Source organism: Bos indicus, chromosome 12 (genome assembly GCF_029378745.1).
Source record: "Bos indicus isolate NIAB-ARS_2022 breed Sahiwal x Tharparkar chromosome 12, NIAB-ARS_B.indTharparkar_mat_pri_1.0, whole genome shotgun sequence".
NCBI classification, from domain to species: Eukaryota; Metazoa; Chordata; class Mammalia; order Artiodactyla; family Bovidae; genus Bos; species Bos indicus.
The window spans coordinates 19,464,092-19,486,771 of record NC_091771.1 but is presented as its reverse complement, the minus strand read 5'-3'; the positions used below and the strand labels follow the sequence as shown (position 1 = coordinate 19,486,771).

The 22,680-nt window shown below is 39.1% G+C and overlaps 1 protein-coding gene across 10 annotated transcripts in view; it reads right to left on the bottom strand.

Moving 5' to 3' along the window:
• Positions 1-608: 608 nt before the first annotated feature.
• Positions 609-22,680, bottom strand: part of KCNRG (potassium channel regulator) — a 110,069-nt gene continuing 87,997 nt past the window's right edge. For 5 of the 10 annotated variants that reach the window (XR_011569708.1, XR_011569705.1, XR_011569712.1 and 2 more), the window contains one exon: positions 6,271-17,526. The gene's annotated coding sequence lies outside the window, so the exon portion shown is untranslated. Of the gene's footprint in view, positions 5,892-6,270; positions 17,527-22,680 lie in introns of those variants that run through there. The other 5 variants (XR_011569707.1, XR_011569711.1, XR_011569706.1 and 2 more) reach the window with 5 other exon arrangements.

Here is a 22,680-nt window from a genome sequence, read left to right as displayed (position 1 = left end):
GGCGCCCGGACCCGAGCGCGAGCGCCCGCCGCGCCGCCGTGGCGGTTACACTGGGCGCGGGGGAGGGGGCGGAGCTGGCGCTGTTGACAGCCGTGCTGGAGCGGGGAGGGCGAAAGCTGGGGAGAAGCGAGTGGGGGAGGGAGCGCGCGCTCGCGCGCGCGGGGTTCGGCTGGGATTGGGGGGGGTCACGTGATGGGCAGACGCCCCCGCTACAGGCTGACAGTAGGGGTGACGTCACCATCCCCTGACTGCAGGGGGTGGCACTTCCGTTCCCCCCCCACCAGCCCCCAAGCGGCGGCTGCAGCCATTTCGAAGTGTGGGAGTGGGCGGGCGGGAGACGGGCGGAGGGGGTTTTCGTTGCCACCCCAGCTCCTGACTGCGTCCCCAGCTGCCCGGAGCCCCCGGCCCGGGCCCAGAGCGGTGGCTGAGGCCGCCCTCCCCCGACGCGCCCCATTGTGTGAGCGGGCGGGCCGGCACCGCGCGGAGGCTGGTGCCGGCCCCCTGCGGCTCCCAGCTCCGGAGGGGGCGGGGACGGCCCCGGACGGTCAAGGCCAAGTCTTGCCGCGTCCCGAGAGCGCCCGGCGCGCTCCTGAGGTCCGACTCTGAACTCCAGGCTGGGACATAGGCTGCCGTGCCCGCGTTCTCCGACAGCCAGGTGTTTGGGGACCCCGCTCAGCGGCGCAAGCCTAGCGTCCAGCCTTGCGGGTGTGTGACAGGCGTTTGTCACCGTTCTGGAGGACTCGATTCCAGCAGTCGTTATAAAGCTATTTGGGGAAACTCCGGGTTTTGGTGACTCAGCGCGGTAAGCGCTATTTATAAGTTGATGCGTTAGTAGCAGGGAAATACACTTCGCTCAGATCCGTCCACCCGAGGAGGGAAAAGAGCTCTTGTTTCGAGGCAGCAATTAAGGCTTTACTTTTTCTGAACGAGTAAAAGGGTTGACTTTGAAAAGCCTGTGCTGTGAGAGAAAGCAGACCTCACAAGTACACAGTGTATCTCAAAAAGTAGGAGCGTCTTCCTGGGTAGATGGAGAATTTTAAGGACACTTCACGATGTGTTAGACCTTTTTGGGGGGCGGTGATGTTGCGTGAACCAAGGAGAAACAATTCAGATAAATGACCCAGCAATCCTAGTAGATGGCAGAATATCAGAACTGTTTATTAATTTCAGTATTTGTTAAATACACCATTTGTGGCTGGGCATAAGATAAAGGAAAATGGGATGATGCTGAAAATTCCTGTAGGAAATTCTCTTAACAGGAAGGTGTCTGTTGTATTTATCATCAAAACTCTGGGACAAATATAAATTACATGTTTGCTACCCAATCTCTCTCTCCTAAGAAAGCACTACAAAAGTGTATACTACAGCCTGGAATGATTGTTCAGTGTAAGTGCTGCACAAACAATTTTATTAGTCACTGCTTGTTTTACAGGTTTTACTTCACGGTTTTATTTTCTTCCCACCTCCACCCCAGTTTGGAAATCCAAGAGGTAGATGCTAAGAGAAAGAGCAGTTGCTAGCCTGGCTTCAGGAAGGCAGGAATTCACACCCAGCTTGCTTGGCCTGAATAGCTTTCTGTAGGTAGCTGACCTGAGGTGCTTCTTAAAAGAAAGAAGACAGTTTCCTGGATGGGCAGAAGTTAGACCAGCTAAGGAAAGAGTTTTCCCAAGCTGAATAAGCAAAGTAGCAGGTACAAAGGCCTGTAGTGAACAACTACAGCCAAGTAAGAATGGGTGGGCTGTGAAAAGGGAGAGAAGGGAGGCTGGACGAAAGGCCAGGTCACACAAGACTTTGTAGTCCAAGCTGGGGAGTTTGGAATGTAGCTTGAGACCTACAAGTTTTTAGCTTTTGGGGGCACGCATACCCTTTTGATGGAAAAGGCAATGGCACCCTACTCCAGCACTCTTGCCTGGAAAATCTCATGGACTGAGGAGACTGGTGGGCCGCAGTCCATGGGGTCGCTAAGAGTCCGACACGACTGAGCGACTTCACTTTCACTTTTCACTTTCATGCATTGGAGAGGAAATGGCAACCCACTCCAGTGTTCTTGCCTGGAGAATCCCAGGGATGGGGGAGCTTTGTGGGCTGCCGTCTATGGGGTCGCACAGAGTGGGATACGACTGAAGCGACTTAGCAGCAGCAGCAGCATACCCTTTTGAGAACCTAGGGAAAGCAATCTGGTCTCTCTCCAGAGTAAAAAGCACCTACAGACCTCAACTACAATTCAGCATACAATCTCAAGTGTTTACTCTGTGTGTAAATGATTGGGCCTCAGGATTTAAACCTACAGAAAAGGGAAAACCATAAAAGGATTTTGTTTTTTTAATGGAGATGCATGGTCAGGTATGAAAAGAATACAGGTCCTTGAAAAAAATTACACCAGTTGGGGTCCTGGAGACAGGAAGATGGAAAACAAAATAGCCTGTGATCTAAGAATCAACTAGGACCACTGCTGTATACCCAGTGGCAGTGGGGATAGGAGAGGCGTTCAAGAAAGCTAATTTGAAAGAGTTGGTGGAATGGGAAAGTGACTGACAGATCAAGGGATCCCCATTCTGGTTTGGGCTGTGGACTGGGAGAAATGGGCCTCTGGTGCAGGAGGAAGAACTCTGTTTTGCTTCCTTGAAAAGGAATGAAAAGCTGTGGCTGAAAATCCACTGAAAAGGCTGTGTACCCTTCCAGCGAAAAAGCACCTTCCCAAAGATTTGAATTCAGAAGGGACATGAGGGCAGGAGAGGATAAAATCTTGCTTTCCTCTCTTTTTAAAAACTGTGGATAGCCAGAGAAGAAGAAAAGGAGAGATAGATGGAATCAAGCTTTGTTTTTGCCCTGCTCAACCACTAGACCTTCAAAGAAAGAGACATGAGCTAGAATGAATTCCCATAAGGGTGGTATTTGTTTCTCATGGCCCTTCGAAACCACACTTAATCATACACAGTGAGTACCCAGAAGTGCTTAAGATCTCAGTCTGGCTAGGGAAACAACAAAAAGTGAGGGGGAAGGTTTCCCAGTTGTCACAGCTAACCTGAGCTAGAGATTTAATGGAAGCAGGAACTCAGATACAAAACAAACCACCCCCAGAACGTAATGGTTTTAAAAACAACACTTGCTCATGAATATGCAGTTACGGGTAGGGCTCTGTAAGACAGCTTGTTTCTAGTCCACAGGGAGTCAGCTGGGGCAGCTCATAGGCTAAAGGCTTGCATCATCTGAAGGCGTGTTCACTTTCCCATCTAGCAATCCCTGGTCACAGATGGCTAGGATCTTAGCTAGGGCTTTCAGCCAGAACACCTGCACATGGCCACTCCCTGTGGTCTGGGCTTCCTCACAGCATGGCTCTGGGCTCCAAGGGTCCCAAGTCAGAGCCAAGTGAAGCTGTAGAACCTAATCCTAGAAGTGCTATCCATCACATTCTGTTCATCTGAGGCGTAGCACTTAAGCCATACAGATTCTAGGAGAATCAGACTCTGCCTTTTACTGGGAAGAGCGTCAAAGAATTTGCCATGTGTTTAAAATCACCACACATTTTAACTTCAGATAAACAGATTTAAACAATACGTTGAATATAAAAACTCTTTAAACATATCAAATAAATATCCTTTTTTGATATTAGAATGGAATATAAAAATCCAAGTATTTCATCATTACAGCAAAGCTAACTGAGAGCCAGTCTGAGTGGGCAATCTCATAATCTTCCCCCCTTTTTCTCCTGCATGACCATTCCCCTCCCCTCCAGGTCAGGCCTCCATATACAGACTCCTGTCTCTGCAAAGCTAGGTAGGACACTCCCAGTGGCTGCACTTTTCAAAGAGATGATCAGGTCCTAAAAGTTTTCCACTGCCTCCTTAAACTGTCCCTGACTGGACATTACTGGCTCATTGGCAAGACCATCAGTGACTTCTCAAAGTTTAAAAGCAAAATGCTATGGAGATTATTCCATTAAGTAATTTTATAATAAATTCATGTTATATAATTAAGACAGAATGACAGTTCTTAAAAAGGGTTATACATTTTTAGATATCAAGATCTTTTTTACTTGGGCTTGTTGATTCATAAAACTCAGTATAATTCTAAAGCGATGGTTGAGGTTTTAGGTATAAGAATCTGCATGTTTCCTTGAAGTGACAGAAAACTTGATTATGACCATACAAAATTGGAATAGCTCCTTTCACTTTTACAATGCCTACTGCCTGAACTGCATGACATACTGTTATTTGGTTGGTAAAGGAGCTTAAGAGTTCTCTAAGGAACTGAAAATACCTTTCTCTATTTGATCAAGATAAAATAGTCTTTTCTTATAACCTGGTATCTTTTTAAATTCTCCCAAAGCTGATATTATTACAGTTTATATACCTTTGATGTTCTCATAGAAAACCTCATGACTTAGAGAAGGAATAGTGCTTAGGCTGTTTTAATAATTCATACTCTCCTAAGGGGTGTGCTCTATACATTTAGGTAATTTTGCATAATTATTTATAGTTCTATTGGGTCAAAATCACACTGTGAATTCATGATGTACAGATTTTAAAATAAGCACATTTAGGTAATGAGCAAATATACATTTATGATTGCTTTGTGTTATATTTCATAATTTTTGAAGTAGCAAGCACTTTTAAAAAGTAAAATAATCAATATCTTTGTTTTTAAACTTCCTTATATGGCAATGATAAAAAAAAAATTGACAGTGTTCACATTAAACTAATAGACTTTGTTATCAGGCTCCAAACTGTTCCTAATTCTCAGTGACTTCATAGCTACCATGGAGGCAGCCCAAAGGAGCTTAAGTAAACACTTTAAAATTACGTAATGCAGTTCCGAAGGAGGAACAACCCCAGCCAAACTGTGCCATATAGTTTTACAGATGCAATTTTGCTGTTTGCCAGAATGCTTATTAACCTATCTACAGAATGACTTCATAGCAAAGATAACAAGTAAGGAAGCTGGAAGTGAGCCAGTCTGTTTCTAGGCCTCTTGAATGAAGGCAGGGTTGTGGAAATTATTTCAAAGTAGTTATCCAGAGAATGTTTTTCTTAACCGTATAGACTAAGTATTTCGAAGCATTCTGAAAAGTTCTATAGTAAAAATGGCACCTTAAGCAATAAATTCAATATGATTTCCATAAATAAAATACAAGTTTTTATTTTACAACATAATACAAGATGTTGCTGGTTGATAGTAATATTGCTCTACTACTACATTAAGAATTGAAGACTACATGTGTCTCTTCCCTCTTGGACCTCCCTCCACTCTACCCCTACCTCCAATCCCAGCCATCTAGGTCATCACAGAGCATTGTTTTGTGGTCAGAATATGGCCTGTACAATTTCTCCTTTCTTGTACTGTGTTGAACTTCCTTTATGCCCAAGAAATAATTAATTGCATATATATTTAATGGAAATGTAAAAAGAAGCAGTATTCTCCATTTCTATAATGGAAAATCAGTTTATATACCTATTAAGCTTCTTAAATGATCATAATAAAACTTTCCTGTTTCTAAAAAAAAAAAAATACAATCTTTTTATTAAGTAAAATAATTTGGATCCTTTTTTATGTTCTTTTTTCCTCACCTTTCTGTGTGTTCAAAATATAATTTATCTTAAATGCTGCCAAAGCCAATAACAAAATATATTTTCTTCAATATCTTGGCAAGGCTCTATAAAGAACTGTAAGTCCCTAAAATGGTAAAGTTATTAATATGAGTGTATGAGCAAAATGCAACTTTATCTAAATTACAGAAAGAGTCTTTCCATCAGATTGGCAGAGACTGAAAATAAGTGCTAATAACTGTTACTAAGAATGTAATTTACACACCCATCTATTACTATATTACCTTTCTGGAGTCAAAAATGTCTAAATCTTTGATACAGTAGTTTCACTTACAGGAACCAATCCTGAAAAAACAAAAAATCATATGAAATCGAAGATTTATATATGCTTATGACAGTATCTCTAGATGGGAGACCATCTGAATATTCAATAGTAAAGGAGTGATAAACCAAGGTACATCAATCTAATGGCATTTTTGTAACCACTAAAATACTGAATACCACAGAAAAATGCTAATGTTTAATTTAATGTACAGATAAATCTTTTAGGTTATAAAACTATTTCTCCTCAAGGGTTGGGGGAAAATATACCAAAGTATAGTATGTAATTATGGTAATTTTTACCATTTTTTTTTTGCATTTTCTAAAATGAGCATATATTTTAACCATCAGAAAAAAATCATTAAAAGATTTCTTCCCAAATACATAAATCAAATGACACATATTTACATTCTTATAACACGAAGATATTTAATAGTCATACAACAGTTACTTTTTACATGCATCTTTTTATTTTGCATATATATAACAACATCTGCCAGTGAATGATCTCTGTTTCTAAAACTATATCAGATAAGATATAAGCAAATAGTATTATTTGAAGGGTATAACTTGAGGAGTAATGTTTGGTGGAAAAGTTTATTTGGGGAGAACTTTGGATAGTCAAAATCCATCTGGAAAGCCATAATGGCTGGACCAATTTTATATCATAACTTTTATAACAATATTTTTTATTTTCAATTGTGGTAAAAAAAATACAGTTAAACACATAACGTAAAATTTACCATCTTAACAATTTAAAAATGTACAGTTCAGTAGTATTAAGTGTACTTGCAGTGTTGTATATAATAGTATTTTAAGGATAGTGTTTCTATTGGTTTCATAAAAACAATACATGTTCTTTTATAAATAATTCAAACAATACAGAAAGTTACAGGAAGATTTTTAAATCTCTTCAGATCCCAGACTTTACCATCAGTATTAAGTGATCATCATGGCAGGCATATTTCTATGCACTTATACAAATAAATAATCTTATTTAAGATGAGAATGTGTACACTTTTAAAATATTTTAAATATTAAATTTAAACTTATTTGAATATGGTAGTACTATGATAAACTGAAGGAACTGCTGAACTTCCAGAAAATTTGTTTCTTTGCAACAAGAGATCTTATTTCCTAAAATATCCAGTTTAAAAAATTAAGAGTTTGGAGACTTTTTTATCTGTATGTTTTCAATTTAGAGACACAAGTTGACTGCTGTGAAAAAATGTATTATTTTGGTCATTATTTTAAGTGAAGGTTTTAATGTTTCTGTTTTGTAACTTTAACTTCCTTTGGTCATTTGGTCATGACCTCTATTTTAAAATCCAGTGGTCACAACACACCTCAATTCTTAATTCCTACTTACTAATTTTGATTCATCACTTATCTGCTCTTCAATAAGTAGTTTTGTTCTTTTTCCTACCAGGGATTCATGGATGCTGTATTTGCCTTTCTCAGTCGATTTCCGAATGACACTTATTTAGATATCATAGTTTGGGGTCTTGCTGGCTTTGCCTTAAAACTGCAAACATTTTTGCTTTGAATATTGCTTAGAGGAAGTCTAAGGCCAGCATGATTTCCTCCCTCTTACATGTTACTTAGTTTTCTAGCCTAGAGGTCTGAAGTTCTTCCTTCATTCTTCATTGTTAATAGCTTAACCAGTATATATCTTGATAACGAATATTTATGTCCCTTTTTCTTTGAATATGTTATTCTGCATATTCAGTTCTTTCATAATTTTGTGGAAATTCTCTTCTGTTAATCTTTAAGTGGTTTTTCTGATTCACTTGTTGCATTATGTACTCAGGGAGTGGAATCCAGCCATATTGTGTTGTCTTTGTCTCAGTTGCATACTATCTTCTTTGCAATTACCTTGGTCCACTTTTCTTCTGCATTTTCACTGCAATTCACTATTAAATTCATTTGTCAACTGGAATGTATTGAGTGCCAGCACCAGTGGTAAATGAGATCACATCCCATCCTTAGTGTGAAGCAATGGAGCTTTTACTTGAGAATAGGGAAGGGAGAAATAAATATAACAAAATCAGGTAATGATCATAATAAGAAACCCAAGTAAGGAAAGGGAGGGTTGTGGGCAGGAATCATGCATTTTAGATAATGCAGTGAGAGCAGGTCTCTCTGAGATGACACTTGAGAATAAACGTGAATGAAGCAAGGCAGTGAGCTAGGCAAAGACCTGGGCAATGCAGAGGCAGAGAAGAGCAAGTGCAAAGGCCCCATGGAAATGCAGAGTGTTCAAGACAGAATGATAAGAGCCAGATGAGAAATCAGAAACTGGTGAGAGATGAGATCAGAGAATCACACTAGGTCACAAAAGAGGCCGGAGGCCTGAGAGAGGAGGCTGAATTTTGTTCTGTGACAAGGAGAGGGGGACCATATGTGCTTTAGAGCAGGCATCCCAAACCTCTGGGATCTAATGCCTGATGATCTGAGGTGGAGTTGATGTAGTAATAATAGAAATAAAGTGCACAGTAAATGTAATAAACTTGAATCATCCCCAAACCACCCCTCACCCCTGGTCTGTGGAAAAATCATCTTCCACAAAACTGGTCCCTGACGCAAAAAAAGTTGGGGATCACTGCTTTAGAGGAGGCACTCTGGCCTTTTGCTAAGTATTTCAACAACAGTAAATTGAGCATAAAAAATTTATCAAGTGTTGTCTAACCGAAAAAGGAAAAGGGGAGCACTAAGATAAGAGAGTAATAACTTCAGGAAGTCATCTAGTCCTGGATTAACCGAGGAAGACCTGAAGTTACTAGAACCCAGCTTCCCAGTTGGTGCTAAGGTAAAGAACCCACCTGTCTACACAAGAGACGTTAGAGATGCGGATTTGATCCCTAGGTCGGGAAAAGCCCATGGAGAAGGACATGGAAACTCAATCCAGTATTCTTGCCTGGAGAATCCCCATGGACAGAGGAGGCTGGAGGGGGAACAGTCCATAGGGTCGCACAGAGTCAGCCACGACTAAAGCGACTTAGCTCGAGCATGAATGCACAGGAACCAGAAGCAGGGACTCACAGAGCTGGAACCCTGGCCTGGGGTAGGAGGTGTTGCCCACTTACTAGTAGCTCTGAGAGGGTACGCTGAGGCTGCTTCCAGGAGAGTGGAAGATGGTTGAAATTTGGGGCTAACTGCTGCTGTCAGGTGAAGGTCTACAGTGGGCAATGCCGGCAGGTATGGAGAGTCAACGAGGAGGAGCACATTCTTTTTCTGTCTTCTTACTTTTAGTCTTTTATCTAATGCCTCTTACAGACTATAGCAAGAATTCAGCTGAAAAAAGTAAAAATGTAGCTTGCAGAGGCCCAGCCACAGCAGCACAAAGCAGAGTAGGGAAGGGTTTATTGCTAAAAGTTAACAGTCTAATAACTGGAACAGAGAGAAATTCAGGATGACCTCTAGGTTTCTGTCTTGAGCAACTGGATGAAAATAACGCCATTTATTGACATGGGGAAAACTCAGGGAGAAGTAAACTGAGAGGAAAAAGAAAATCAATGTTTGGGTATGTTATTGCCAATTTACTATGTAAATACAAACAAATGCAAAATTTATCATTTTCCCCAAATCTATTTCCTTTAGCCAGACTATTCAGATCTCTCATTCATTAATCTTTGTATTCCTTTGCTTTTGTTTTTTAATTTCTTCAGTTTTTGACTGGAGGATAATTGCTTTACAATGTTATGTTGGTTTCTGCTGTATAACAACATGAATCAGCTGTTAAGTATACATACATCCCCTCCCTCTTGAGCCTCCCTCCCACCCCCACCCCCATACCCTCCACCCCCACGCACCCCTCATCACAGAGCACCAAGCTGATATTTCCCACAAGCTACCTATTCTACACATGGTAGTTATATATGTCAAGGCTACTCTCAATTCATCCCACCCTCTCCTTCCCCACCCCGTGTCCACAAGCCCATTCTCTACCTCTAACATGTTTGTTTTGAATGAATTAATTTTGAGGTCCTTATTAGATATATGAGTGGAGTTCCTGGGAAGGGAGTTGGATATGAGTTTGGAGCTCAACAAAGGTATTAAGGATAGAATACAAATTTAAGGAGTCCTAAAAACACAGACAAACAACATTTTAAAACCAGAAAAACTGAATAAGATGACTCAGGGAGGGGCAGGGAATGAAAATTGATAAAGAAAAAAAGAGGGGTGAGGAATATGCATGCCTGGGAGTCCCAAACATTTGGGAAGAAGAACATGATCTGGCAAGAAGGTGATTGGTGATCTCAACAAGAGCAGTTTAGGTGGAGCTATGGACACAATAATCTAATTAGAATGGATTGAAGAGATTATATACAGTGAGGAAGTGGAAACTGCAAGTACAAACAACCTTTTAAAAGTCTACTATAAGGCACAGCAGAAACAAATGGGCTCCTACTCACCATGAAAGCAGAGGGGGATATGAGATCTAGGGTGATAGTATTTTTAGAAGGGGAAGTAGTGTAGTATGTTTGGAAGTGGTGGTTTAGTCGCTAAATTGTGTCTGACTCTTGGACCCGCCAGGCTCCTCTGTCCATGGGATTTCCCAGGCAGGAATACTGGAATGCGTTGCCATTTCCTTCTCCAGGGCATCTTCCTGACAAGGATCGAACCTGTGTCTCCTGCATTGCAGGTGGATTCTTTACCGCGGAGCCACCAGGGAAGTACTGATTGGAATAATCAAATAGAGAGAGAGAAACTGAGGATGCAGAAAATGGAGGGGATAGTCACGGGACACAATCCTTGACTGTGTAAGAACGGGTGGGCTTCAGGACACTAGTGGAGGGGCTTGCCTTACTTAAGAGCAGGGCTCGCTAACCCTTTACAGAAGACAGTTTATTTGAGTACAGATGAAGGCAGGTCGATAGGTACAGTGTGGGAAAGATGAGTTTATCTTGTGAGAGCGTCTATTTATCAATAAAATCAGAGTTTGAAGTGAGGAGCAGGGAAATGTGGGAGACGTAGGAGAGAGGAGAGGAGGCACCATCATCTTGATGAACTGACTAGAGGATGTGCTCCAGCTGCCAGTCTGTTTTTGGTGATTCTGATTTCCAACCATGCTTATTTCATTTCTTGCTGTTCCAAATTTATTTATTTTGAAATGACAGTATTACTTTGGCCTTCATTGGCTTAGGTAGCAGACATTTTCTTTTTCTTGCTACTTCTGGTAATGCTTTTAAAGGAGTTTTTATTGTTCTTTCTTTTGCACAAACTGTTTTGTCAGGTATTTGGGGAGGAAGATTTTGTGATCTGCCTTCACTCCCCCATCTTTATCCGAAAGTCTAGAATGTTTTTAAGTAGACTGCACTTCATGTTTTTTCAATTCACCCTATATATAGTAATGTGACATAAGAAATCATAGTAATATTATATATTGTATTATTATAATAGCCACTGTTTACTGAATGCCTGTGTGCCCTGTACTATACTGGGCATTTACATACATGATTTCTAAACCATAACAACCCTACAAGGTAGGTATTGTCGCCAGTTATTTCCACAAGAAACCTTTTTTACTGGTGGTGTCAGATCACAGAATCTTACTTAAAACTCATAGCTAGCCAGTATAAACAAGGTAAGAACCAATTTTTCTCCCTTTGTGTCTGTAAAAAATTAGCACTTAAGAGGCTGTTCTTTTTGAAGTACAAAATAATACTTTGCAAAAGCGCACCACACAAACTAAGGGAGATTTTATGGACAGCTTTTTGACACCAGACTATATCATTAATCTCTTGGTGGGAGAGTTGCTAACTGACAGATTCAAGGAACTTGGTAAATCAATTGAGGTGTCCCTTCTCTAACCATATCATCAGCAAACATACTGAGAGCCTGCTATGTTGAAATAACTAGTAAATTATACTAAACCACTATAATTTTACAAGTTATAGGATATGTATCAGTGTTTGTTTTGGAAACTCCATTATTTGGATTTAAGTAATATCAAACTTTTCTTCTGGCAACAATATTTATACTCATGTGATGATACTGAAAACATATCACTGGGACATAAACATATCTATGCCAAGTAATAGGTTTCTTTTTCTGATTATAAAAGTAGTACAAGTAAATAAAAATTTGAAATTATGTTTAAAGAAAAAATATTTTTCTTTATTTTAGGAAAATATAGATAAAATAACCAATAATTCCTTTATTTAAAGGTAACTGACTTACAGTTGACATATTTCCATGAAGTTTTTTAAGCATATGAAGTTTAAACTTTTTTCGTCAGTCGCTGACTTTTTTCATAAAAATTTATCAGAAATGCTTCCTCAAGTCATTTAAAACTCTTAAAATTTTCAATGGCTGCATAAAGATCCTTATGTGGAGTAGGGTTTCGTTAGGTGGTCACTTACACTATTTTCCTTACTTATAAACAATGTTGCTGTGAACTTTTTATGCATAAATATATTTTAGCATTTCAGATTATATCTTAAATTAAGATCAATTCTTAGAAATAGACTACATGGCCAACATTTTTAGGCTTCTTCATCTATAAAAATTTTGCTGTTAAAAAAAAATCTCTTAATTCTCTACATACATATATATTGAAAATAAGCCTGAGGGAAAAATGTATGAGGCCTACCTTTTAAAATCGAGATTAATATTTAAATTTAGGCTCAGTGTTTTTGTTTTGCTTTGTTTTTAATATCTTACCTTTAAGGAAAAATCCACTCTTCAAAATATTATTTACTTCTTTTCATCAGGTTTAAAATTTACACAATTTGAGATAGGAGTTTAAATATTTACTTTTTTCAGCCTAATGCTTCTATTTTTCAAGGTATTACCATTTTTTTTTTCCTATTTCCAAATATGTTCTCCCAGCAGTGTTGCCTCCAGACTCATCAGTTCAGTCTCACATTTGACATTGACATTGACATTGACAAGTTGCTCAGTCATGTCCGACTCTTTGCGACCCTATTGACTATAGCCTACCAGGCTCCTCTGTCCATGGGATTCTCCAGGCAAGAACACTGGAGTGGGTTGCCATTTCCTTCTCCAGGGGATCTTCCTGACCCAGGGATTGAACCAGGGTCTCCTGCATGTACACCACTAATTCATGGTATAAGTGTACACATGCATCTGTAGATAAAAACCTAAATAAAATTACAGATCATGGTCATTCTCAAATCTAGCAAATTTGGCACAAGAGTTTAAGAGTACCAAAATTAATATTATAAAACAGTTCAAAGGTATTAGACTGAAATGCAGAGCTATAAATGGGGCACATTCACCCAATTCTAAAATTAATTTACAGTGGTGAAGGAATCACAAAATTTGGAAAAACCTCCAGAAGAAATCAAAGTAAATAAGGAGTACTACTTTTTAGTACTACCATTTATTAATTCACTTGACTAATTAAAGATGTTCAATACTTACTGAACATCTTTTATATGTCAAACAGTTGCTAGGAGGGAGCAAAAAGATACAGGCCTGCCTTCCTGGAAGATATATCCTAGTGGAAGAGACAGGCAAAAGCAAATGAACAAATAAGTAAAGGTCGTAAGTTGTAATCTAGTCGCTTCTGTTACTCAGTATTATTCCTGTAAGACAAAGAAGTGATCTGAGTTTCTACCCCCCAAAATTTTTAAAGCAGTACTAAGTTAAAAAATTGAAGATTTAGAATTATTAAGAAATGGATCTCTACAGATATTTTATGACTCTTGTTTATGATTCATCTTATTTAAAATATTTTAGATATTTTATGACTCATTCCCTTGTACCCTACACACTCCCTTGCCAAAAGTATCTAGTCTGACTCTACCTCAGTTGTAGCATATTACAGTAGAAGGTGTGTGTATGTGCTCAGTCACTTAGTTGTGTCTGACTCTTTGTGACCCCATGGACTGTAGCCTGCAAGGTTTCTCTGTCCATGGAATTTTCTAGGCAAGAATACTGGAGTGGGCTGCCATTTCCTTCTCCAGGGGAATATTCCCAACTCAGGGATCAAACCCACGTCTCCTGCATCGGCAGGTGGATTCTTTACCACTGAGCCACCTTTAAAAATGTGCCAAATTTGGGGAGCAAGGAAACCCAGGTTTTAGCAAGTAGCAATGCTGATACTGAGATCTTTGGTAAGATGTTTAATTTTCTGGTGTCAGTTTCCTTTGCAAAATGATGAATTTTGACTAAATGATGGCTAAAATCCCTTTTGGCTTTAAAATTCATTGTCTATGCATCTGTCCTTAAAACCTTTCTTCTGTTATGCTCCTATTTATACTGGGGATGGGGGAGGAAATAGCATGAAGAATACAGAGGTTGGAAAGAATAAGATTGATTCCTGTTTGATAGCAATAAAGAATCTATCTATAGTTTATAATGATCATTTCCCCATGTTATTTAATTTTTTAAAAACATGTTTATAACATCTGCACGACATTCCAACAAATGGATATACCAAAATTTATTTATGTATGCCTTCGTTTTAAAAATTGTTTTCCTAATTTCTGCAATTATCTAAAGATATTTAAAATCCATACTTTACTGGTACTCAAGAGTATGGCCAGCTCTCACTCTGTCTTGTTCCTTTTGCAGAAAATAAAGTTACTGTGATTCCTTCTCATCTACTCCAGCCTATACATGGCTTTCTCTTAACATAAAAACTCCACTTCAGACAACGATCTACAGCCTGTCCTTTCTCCTTTCTAAAACAGCATCACCCCTGAGTGAAGGCCGTATTTCTGCAGCTCTCCCAAAGAAAAAGAATGTGAATTAAAGCCAATTCTGTGCCTGCATCAAGTCTGGATAATGTGTATTTTTAGTTTTAATGAAAGCTTAGATCCATGAGATTAAAATCCCTACCAGCAGACAAACAGGTAAAGATTCATTTTTGTCAGCTATAACAAAAACATGATTTAGCACTAAGTCACATATGACTTAGTTAACTCTGGCAAAAGTTAACTGTGACTTGGGTGATTGGCCATAATCCTGAACTTGTTAAAGCATTAATTGTTATGTTGAAACATTAGAATGTAAGTATACAATTTGAAGTAAAACTTAAATTTTTAGCTGCTAAATTCAGCAAACAACTGCACAATCTGCTATTTAGGGTTGCTTTTTTTTTATAATATGGTATATATTATTTCAATAAATGTCAAATTCTGCACTGCTTTGATACTTCATCCACAGAGTAAAGGAATCAGAGAGGTGACAGAGTGCTTTATAATTACTCCAAAAAATATCCTGAGTGAGTTAAAAATCTTTCCAATTTAATAGTTTTTGTTTGGGAAAAGAGTAGAACCTCTGTTGTACCTCTTGGATTGTGAATTGCCACAAGTTAAACACCTTTTTTATAATTTTAAGTTACTTTTAAGCACCTATATAGTATCAGTTTGGAATCTGAAAGAATACTCACATTAACAATTATTTCTACCAATAGCTATGGACATTGTAGTTACAGATAGTAGAATTTTAGTGAAGGGATCTTTGGGGTCATATAATCCAGCTCTCATCTTACAGATAAGGAAAATGAAGCCCAGAAAAGTTTTTATAATTCGTAACAGTAAGCTTGGCGAGCAGAGGGAAAGAAGGCTCATAACACACTCTTTTGGCCTAATGCATGCCAGAGGGTAACAGGTTATAAGAAAGTCTGTAGTTAGCTACAGTTGAACAACTCTAGGAAAAAGACCTGCTTTGGTTCCTAAATACACATTTTCCCCTTAAGATTCTTACTGGATGATCCATTCCACCTTAATTTATTACCACAAACACAAAAGGGAAGTGTCTTTACACAAATTAATGCGCCTACAAAATAAAACCCAAGAGAGAAGCTGGAGTTAGTTTGGCAGAGCTACCGGGTTACACAATGTCTGGGGAGGACCTTTATACATATCCATATGTATACATACTGTAGCCTCTTAATTGTGCTTAAGGAAATGGCACTGACATACATTGTGGGTGTCAACGTTGCCCGCAAGAGTTGTACATCACACATGGACACTGCAAATATAAGTTTTGTATATTGAATTAATTAAGGAAGGCTAATTGCCAAAACAGATCATCAACACCAAAATATATCATGGCTCAAGGACATTTCTTGCTAAAATAAACAAGCACTACAGTAATTACTTTTCAAGGTCTTTCCATACCGTCGCTTTCAGAATCAAAGTTCCAAGGTCACCCTAAGGGTCTTTTCTCTTTCAGCCTGTAGGAAAGTGAGTTTTTTAGGGGAGAGTCTTCCCAGGTGACACCAGTGGTAAAGAATCTGCCTGCCAGTGCAGGAGATACAGGAGACGTGCGTTCAATCCCTGGGTCGGGAAGATCCCCTGGAGTAGGAGGTGGCAACCCACTCTAGTATTCTTGCCTGGAAAATTCCATGGACAAGGAGCCTGGAAGGCTACAGTACATGGGGTTGCAAAGAGTTGGACCATGACTAAAGCACACATGCGTGCGCAAGCACACACACACACTCCAAGTAGACCATGACTAAAGCACACATGCGTGCACAAGCATGCACCCGCACACACACACATACACACACACACTCCAAGTAGTACATGTTAACTTCCATTCTCATTCTATTGGCTGTAACTTAAGTCACATGTCCACAGCTAACTGCAAGGGAGGCTGGAGATAGACTTATGTGTATGGCCCAGAAGTGAGAGCATGGATTTTGATACTAGTTAACAGTCACTGCCCACTTGGGTGCTCACTCTCTCCACATATATACATACACAAATTCTAAAGTCGTCACCAAAATTAAATTAACTCATATAATTATGCTTCAAATAGAATAAGTTAGTAGTGGAAGAAAAGGCCTTCTACTTAAGAATTAGATTCATCTCTACCCTTTCCCTCCTTCAGTTCAGTTCAGTCGCTCAGTTGTGTCCAACTCTTTGCGACCCCATAGACTGCAGTACGCCAGGCCTCCCTGTCCATCACCAACTCCTGGAGTTCACTCAAACTCATGTCAGTGATGCCATCCAACCATCTCATCCTCTGACATCCCCTTCTCCTCCGGCCTTCAATCTTTCCTAGCATCAGGGTCTTTTCCAATGAGTCAGTACTTCCCATCAGGTAGCCAAAGTATTGAAGTTTCAGCTTCAATATCAGTCCTTCCAAAGAATATTCAGGACTGATTTCCTTTAGGATGGACTGGTTGAATCTCCTTGCTGTCCAAGGGACTCTCAAGAGTCTTCTCCAACACCACAGTTCAAAAGCATCAATTCTTCAGCGCTCAGCTTTCTTCACAGTCCAACTCTCACATCCATACATGACCACTGGAAAAACCATAGCCTTGACTAGACAGGCCTTGGTTGGCAAAGTAATGCCTCTGCTTTTGAATATGCTATCTAGGTTGGTCATAACTTTCCTTCCAAGGAGCAAGCGTCTTTTCATTTCATGGCTGCAGTCACCATCTGCAGTGATTTTGGAGCCCCCAAAAATAAAGTCTGTCACTGTTTGCACTGTTTCCCCATCTGTTTGCCATGAAGTGATGGGACCAGATGCCATGATCTTAGTTTTCTGAATATTGAGTATTAAGTCAACTTTTTCACTCTCCTCTTTCAGTTTCATCAAGAGGCTCTTTAGTTTTTCTTCACTTTCTGCCATAAGGGTGGTGTCATTTGCATATCTGAGGTTATTGATGTTTCTCCCAGCAATCTTGATTCCAGCTTGTGCTTCATCCAGCCAGCATTTCTCATGATGTACTCTGCATAGAAGTTAAATAAGCAGGGTGACAATATACAGCTTTGATGTACTCCTTTTCCTATTTGGAACCAGTCTGTTGTTCCATGTCCAGTTCTAACTGTTGCTTCCTGACCTGCATACAGGTTTCTCAAGAGGCAGGTCCCTCCTTCAGGCAGAACTAATTGTTAATTAATGCATAACAACAGTCAACTGAAATCTCAAAATGAGGGAAAAAAGCAAATGTTTGCAAGAATTACCTTTTTTATACATCTATATGTATCAAGACATATATATGTATGAGATATAGAAGGAGGTTGGCTTGGTTTCGTTATCCCATCACCTACTCAAATTCAGGACTAAGACTTACAACTGGGCTGTTTGTTTTAAAGGCACAAAGCCATCAAGTTCCCTTTTAATTATGAATAAATGATGTCTGAAGATATTCAGCTTTTTTTACACAACACAGATAGTAATTCTATAAATAGTAAATTTAGTGTGTGTTTTTTTTTTTTTTTTTTTTGAGTAAGTTGCCATTTTAATCCTCAAAACTGTTCCCAGTTAGTTTTTCACAGAAGCACTGCCTGGCTGCACTTCTGAAATCATAAACAGGAAGTATGATATGTAAATGTCAGTAAAACTAAAACTCAATCCTATGGTTTGATATTTTTCTTCCTTTCATATTACCACGTTAATGTCTGATTTTATGTGTATTGTACTTAGACCAATTACATGAAGGCAAACAGTAATTCATTACCTGATCAGTTTTATTTGGCAACCTAACTGTTTTGGGGGGCATGGAAAAAACACGTGGAATAACCTAAATGTTGTTCATTTTCATGGAGGAGGGAATGGAAATGACCGGAAAACTGCTGTTGATTTTGCATTGTTAGAAACTGCTTTCATGCATAGGTTGCACAACTTTATTGTTGCCAGAAGACAGTGTAGATGGAGGAGGAGGCCAGAGAGTGAATGAGTCTTTAAATACTTGAAAACCTATTACAGAAAGCATTTTTTACAGTGTGCACCATCTTATTCCGATCTTCAGTAACTCCTTGAATGTGTTTCCCTACATTAATTCTGTTGTGACACAACTAAGGAGTTGTTTAAGTAGTGCAAAAATTCAGGATATTATCTCTGACTTCCCTATGAAGAAACTATGGTTCTTTCTATAGTTAGTATTTTCTCTGTAACACTATTTCAGTGTGTCTGCTACCTGAACTTTTCTATGGAAATTCCAAGAAAAAGATTAAAATTGACCAGTCCAGTTTGTGTATTACCTTAAATATTTCTGGAGAAATGTTACCAACATATAAATGCTGCTGTAAGTCTAAAATGTTTTTCTTTAGGAAACCATTCCTGACCTTGTTCTTAAACCGAATACTGAAGGAATGAATTTACTCAAAGTCACACAATATATGAGAGAAAAAAAAAAAAAAAACCAGAACCTATGTATCTAAACTTCCTTTCAAGGCAGATCACACAGACCTAGAGAATATGTTTCACAAGGAGGCAGCCTGCCTACCTACTGAGGGTCTACCTTTCTGCAGCACACGAGGCCCTGCTGAATTGCACATATGGTATTTGACACTTGAGGCATTATCTTCTAGTTGAAAATACAACATACATAGAATAGATACAGGAATATGTGAAATGTAACATAATAAGAATACACTAATCAAGTACAAGCTACAAATAATTGCTATGGGGATGTGGAAAAAGAAGTAACTTAAAACTAGATGGCTAATGGACAGAAGTTTAGTGGAATCAGAAAATCTTACATAGATGTTTGAAAGTGCTGATGGGTTTGGATTCCCAGAGAGAAAAAATAACCATTCATTTACTCATCAAATACCATATTTACAAAGTGCTTCCTGTATGTTATATGCTAGGCACTGTTCAAGGCACTAGAGATGCAACACTACACAAAACTGCTACAGAGCAGGACCAGGCAGGTCATCTCACAGACATGATGGGAACAAGAACACAAATATGAGAGTAGCGAGAAATTAAATACTGGGTCTGAAATACTCAAGTAAAAAGTGTTAGTCACTCAGTCATATCCGACTCTTTGCAACTCCATGGATTATAGCTGGCCAGGCTCCTCTGTCCATGAAATTTTCCGTGTAAGTATACTGGAATGGGTTGCCATGCCCTTCTCCAGGGGATCTCCCCAACCCAGGGATCAAACTCAGTCTCCGGCACTGCAGGCAGATTCTTTACCATCTGAGCCACCTATGTGCTTAAAGTCTCCAGCACTGCAGGCAGATTCTTTACCATCTGAGCCACCTATGTGCTTAAAAAAAGTGAAGTTGCTCAGTAGTGTCCGACTCTGTGACCTCATGGACTGTAGCCTACTAGGCTCCTCCGTCCATGGAATTTTCCAGGCAAGAATACTGGAGTGGGTTGCCATTTTCTTCTCCAGGGGATCTTCCCGACCCAGGGATTGAACCCAGGTCTCCCGCATTGCTGGCACACACTTTACCATCTGCGCCACCTGGGAAGCCCAAGTATTTATGTGCTTAAATACTAGGATGTTTCTAAATGGGAGAAAGATGTTTGGTGCGCCTTGAACTCCTTTTGTCATTATGGTCAGAACGAACTGCTTTCCCTTCTCAGTTGGTCAGCTCTCTTAGCCTCTTAGATATAACTTTATTACAACCAGAATAACACAAGTCAAATAACTACTACCTACATAAAGATTCCCAGCTGAAGTGTGCAGACAGCAAAAAGGGAAAGAATGGCTAGTGGAAGTTCAATTTTATGGCTCCTTTTATCTTTCCAGTGGTTACTATCATATATTATCAGTCTCTTGCCAGAAACATCTCCCACTTGGTGTTTGTCTGAGTTGTGATTCAATTCCTGAAGGTTCTGCTCTCCTCCTTTCAGGTAGAATCGCTGAAAGGAGACTCCATGTAAATTCCTTTTTGCTACTGATACTTAAACAGGTTTTCTTTATTCATCCAGCAATACTTCTTTACAGACTGTTTGATGGAAAGTATTCTGTGTTTTATGTAAGCTAGTGGGGAAGAGGATAAGATGGGATGGGGGACTAGGGAGACTACAAGAGGCTGCAATACAAGAGGCTACAATATAAATGACAATTAAGAGCTTGGATTAAATGGGCAATTTTCAAAATGCAAAGGAACGTATTAAGTACCAATGTAGAGAAGTACTAGAAGAACTAACAAGTGTAGCAACTGTTTACCTATGGGAAGTAAAGAAAGAAAGACAAGGGTGCCCACTTTCACCATTACTATTCAACATAGTTTTGGAAGTTTTGGCCACAGCAATCAGAGCAGAAAAAGAAATAAAAGGAATCCAAATTGGAAAAGAAGAAGTAAAACTCTCACTATTTGCAGATGACATGATCCTCTACATAGAAAACCCTAAAGATTCCACCAGAAAATTACTAGAAATAATCAATGACTATAGTAAAGTTGCAGGATATAAAATCAACACACAGAAATCCCTTGCATTCCTATACACTAATAATGAGAAAACAGAAAGAGAAATTAAGGAAACAATTCCATTCACCATTGCAACGGAAAGAATAAAATACTTAGGAATATATCTACCTAAAGAAACTAAAGACCTATATATAGAAAACTATAAAACACTGGTGAAAGAAATCAAAGAGGACACTAATAGATGGAGAAATATACCATGTTCATGGATTGGAAGAATCAATATAGTGAAAATGAGTATACTACCCAAAGCAATTTATAGATTCAACACAATCCCTATCAAGCTACCAACAGTATTCTTCACAGAGCTAGAACAAATAATTTCACAATTTGTATGGAAAAACAAAAAACCTTGAATAGCCAAAGCGATCTTGAGAAAGAAGAATGGAACTGGAGGAATCAACCTACCTGACTTCAGGCTCTACTACAAAGCCACAGTTATCAAGACAGTATGGTACTGGCACAAAGACAGAAATATAGATCAATGGAATAAAATAGAAAGCCCAGAGATAAATCCACGCACATATGGACACCTTATCTTTGACAAAGGAGGCAAGAATATACAATGGATTAAAGACAATCTCTTTAACAAGTGGTGCTGGGAAATCTGGTCAACCACTTGTAAAAGGATGAAACTAGACCACTTTCTAACACCATACACAAAAATAAATTCAAAATGGATTAAAGATCTAAATGTAAGACCAGAAACTATAAAACTCCTAGAGGAGAACATAGGCAAAACACTCTCTGACATACATCACAGCAGGATCCTCTATGACCCACCTCCCAGAATATCGGAAATAAAAGCAAAAATAAACAAATGGGACCTAATTAACCTTAAAAGCTTCTGCACATCAAAGGAAACTATTAGCAAGGTGAAAAGACAGCCTTCAGAATGGGAGAAAATAATAGCAAATGAAGCAACTGACAAACAACTAATCTCAAAAATATACAAGTTACTCCTATAGCTCAACTCCAGAAAAATAAATGACCCAATCAAAAAATGGGCCAAAGAACTAAATAGACACTTCTCCAAAGAAGACATACAGATGGCTAACAAACACATGAAAAGATGCTCAACATCACTCATTATCAGAGAAATGCGAATCAAAACCACTATGAGGTACCATTTCACACCAGTCAGAATGGCTGCGATCCAAAAGTCTACAAATAATAAATGCTGGAGAGGGTGTGGAGAAAAGGGAACCCTCTTACACTGTTGGTGGGAATGCAAACTAGTACAGCCACTATGGAGAACAGTGTGGAGATTCCTTAAAAAACTGGAAATAGAACTGCCTTATGATCCAGCAATCCCACTGCTGGGCATACACACTGAGGAAACCAGAAGGGAAAGAGACACATGTACCCCAATGTTCATCACAGCACTGTTTATAATAGCCAGGACATGGAAGCAACCTAGATGTCCATCAGCAGATGAATGGATAAGAAAGCTGTGGTACATATACACAATGGAGTATTACTCAGCCATTAAAAAGAATACATTTGAATCAGTTCTAATGAGGTGGATGGAACTGGAGCCTATTATACAGAGTGAAGTAAGCCAGAAGGAAAAACATAAATACAGTATACTAACGCATATATATGGAATTTAGAAAGATGGTAACAATAACCTGGTGTACGGGACAGCAAAAGAGACACTGATGTATAGAACAGTCTTATGGACTCTGTGGGAGAGGGAGAGGGTGGGAAGA